Raw genomic sequence first — 3,774 nt, forward strand, 5'->3', positions numbered from 1 at the left:
TTTAAGTTCAAACAACACTTGGAAAGAACACTAAAATTCAATAATTGGCACATGTTTAGGAAGCGAACCACCTAGAAGGACACTGAAAATGAAGAAATCAAAAAAGTGAATTGACAACCAAATTACAGCATCAGTTATTACAATGATAAAAGAAATATTTGAAGAAGAAATGATCAAGTGTCTTTGGTGGTACAGAGATGAAGAGTATATATACTGAATTTGACAGTCAAGAGGCAACAGATAAGAACAATTTGAGTGCTGTAAATCAGCTTTTCATAGTATAAGCCGTGCACGACAGAAGAAGATGTACAGAATATAAACATAGGCTATTTTTGCATGATGAGTATGAGAAGTCAATGCAGTTGTTGAAAATGGTAGGATTTTTATCCTTTCAAAGCTCATATATGGAAATCCGAATCCCTGGTGTTTTGGTATTAAGAGAAAGAGGCTTTGAGAAGTGCTTTAAGTCATGAGCCCTCATGAATAGGGTCAGTGCCTTTTTAAAGGGCCCCACAACTCTTTATAGTGGTCTCTAGCTTTCTTTCTGTCCTGTGTAGACTAAAGAGAAGACAGCAGTCTCGAACCTGAAGAAGGCTCTTACCAGAATTTAGCTGTGCCTGGCACTCTGATCTCAAGTTTCCCACCCCTAGAAACATGATTAAGAAGTTTCTATTATTTATAAACCCCCTGGTCTATGGTAATTTTCTATAACATCCAAACTAAGTCACATAACAAGTATGTTTCTTCTCCCTGTCTCCATTCTGTGCCTATATTATACATGTGCATACTCACATTCCCAATTGAGTTCAAAACATATCTTTATGTTTATTGCTGCATTTTATTAACAATTATTATGGTGCACTTAAATACTTGAGACTTCATATTGTTAATGTACAAATTAAAGAAAAACAGCTTTCAGTTTTCTAAAAGAAGACATGAAGTAGAAAGCTATTTATTTTTAATTATACTATTAATATTTGACTGTAAAATGCAAGATCATATTAAAGAAATACAATTTCAACAAAAAATCTAAAAAATATAAAAACTATCATAATTACGTTTCCAAATTATTAAGAAAATCGAGACAAAGATACACTATAGTGTGCAACTAGCCACATAAAAGCATAATGGATATTTTTAAAATAATGTTTTACATTTTATCCTGACATTAAAGCAAAGTGACGGAAGATGTGTTACCATTGCCATTGCTATTCCTGGTTTATAAACTGTTTCCTTTGAGAAGGGCTCTCTCAGCAGTTGGTAATGTGCTCCTCTTGAAGGATGCTCTAGATAGGTTGCCTTGGGAAGTACTTAGTTTTATTGAATAATATGTCAGTGCCAGATATCTCTTATAAGAAACTTGATTTCTCTGGGTATTGTGTTCATTTGTGTGGCTTTTAGATAAATCAATTTGGAAAATGGTCAGGAGGCATTACAGTTCTTTCTTAATGCTTTTGTTAAAAGTAATATGGGTACTGTCATAATTTCAGAGAGGTACAAAGATTACTGAAAAGACACTCTAAAGCCCTTATAAAATAGAGGAGAAACACTGAAAACCAATAAAATACTCAGTAAAATATGAAACAATAAACTAATTTGTAAAACACATTGACAAACTAAAAGAGGAATAATTAGAGCTAAAATGCAGGTTTTGAGTAAGTGTCCAGAACATATACTTACCTCTCATTCATCTTTAACTACGTCTTCCCCAATAAACGCAGAAATGAAAACCTCATGTGTGCCTGGGAATAGAGGGAGAGGATGGGATATTTCCTGAACACTTAGCAGAACACTTTGAATCATTCTGAAATGAAGCTGTAGACATCAAATATCTAACAAAGTCAGACCACTGCCCAATTAAATCAAACATATAAAGATAAAATCTGTAATAAGCTATTAATTATGCACCAGATAGATACTATCGATATATAAATGCTTGACTTAAAGCTTTGATAAAGGTATTCATTGAAATAGAAAATAGAAAAAAAAAGTAATACTATAAAAAAGAATCATCTAGAAAAAATTTTCTACTGATTATAGGCACTTCTAAAATTAAACAAATAAACCTTGCAGCCGCTCAAATCACCATCCTAATTATATAAAAAAAAGAAAAAGTCAAACTTTGCTGAATGAATTTCCAAATTCAGATATGAAGACTCATATTTGCACTAAAGGAAATGCTTCTATCAAGGATTATTTATTCAAATAAGTAATTACTAATAGGTAAAGTCTCTATGTGCAACCAGAAATATGGAAAATTGTGCTCTATATGTGTAATATGAATCATAATGCTTTCTGTTGTCATATATAACAAATTAAAATTTAAAAAATAGAGGCCAAAAAAAAGATAATACAAAAATTTTCGTCAGGCTTTTCTACAACATAGAAAAGTTTCTTTTGAAAACATCTTCCTGAAAATGATTTGAATGGATTGAAAAGTGGACTCTTTGATCCCTCCTTCTGAGAAGAGTCTTTTTATTCTATAATTATGAAACCTTAGTATTAGTTCAATCACACATCTAATATTATCTTTCCTGTCTTTCATTTTAAAAGGCAAATTTCTGAAGGGCTTATATTACTTTACTTATCTACACATTCCAGATGTGCAGAATAATTAGAACTTAGTCAAATCGTAAATGTTAGTTTCAAAAATAAATATTTAATTAATAGTGAGGCAGTGGAAGAAATGAATGGACTCATGGATGGCAAAGAGAGAACTCACAAAAGTGAAGGTAATTATTGACATAAAAGTCTAAAATATACTCATTTTAGAAAAGATATATAAAAAACGGGGAAATTTTCTTTTCATTTTTTGAGATAGATGAGGCTAAAAAGAAGACCATGTGAAACTCTCAGTTACACTAAGGAGCAGTTGACACAAATGTGTTTTTTTTAAATCAATTTATTAGAATATTAATTCAAGAAATATAGTAGTTTAATAAAGAAAATTTACTGGACAAGTAGAGATTGTTTTTAGTCAAGCTATCATAATTGAGAATAGTCATTTGTTAGAAACATCTCAAAGACAGAAAAGATGCCTTGTGTTTTAAGAGGCAGGCAAACTAGTTTCAATCAACTGATGTACAAAATTAACTACTATGATGCTATGGTTCTCAGATGTATATTCAATTACCAGTGTAGATGTTCCAGAGTAGGTATTTTAAAAATGAGATTAACATTTTAATTGGTAGACTTTGTGTAAAACATATTACCCTTCAGAATGTAAATAAGCTTCCTCCAATTAGTTAGGGCTCTTTGGGAAAAAAAAATGAGGTCAACTTTTCTCCCCTTGTCCATGGGAGAAATGTTCCAAGACCTCAGTGGATGCTTGAAATCCTGGATGATACCAAACTCTATACATGTGCCATTTTTTCCTATATATCAGCTTGCAGATTTCAGATTTACTGATCAGATGCCAGATACAGACATGGGTGTAATTATATCTTAGTATTCTGTAAAATTAATATTTTAAGTAACCTTCATATATATATCCAATTTTTTGACAGCTTCCATATGCATAACCTGGAGAATATTTATAAAGAGGAGCCAAACACCAATTTAAATTCCCATCTCAAATAAATGGTACAAAGATTGAAACATTTTTAGTTGATCAACTCTATTTTCTTTAATAAACATTTTGGATAGAAATAACAGAATTTCAACATTCAAGACTATATTTTTGTTGGTGAAGATGTATGCCTTAAAAGAGAGAAAGATCTGCTCTCTTTGATCCTCCTGCACACAATAAACCATCAATATAACTTTCCTGGAGAT

The sequence above is a fragment of the Urocitellus parryii genome, chromosome 4 (assembly GCF_045843805.1).
Source record: "Urocitellus parryii isolate mUroPar1 chromosome 4, mUroPar1.hap1, whole genome shotgun sequence".
Taxonomy (NCBI): domain Eukaryota; kingdom Metazoa; phylum Chordata; class Mammalia; order Rodentia; family Sciuridae; genus Urocitellus; species Urocitellus parryii.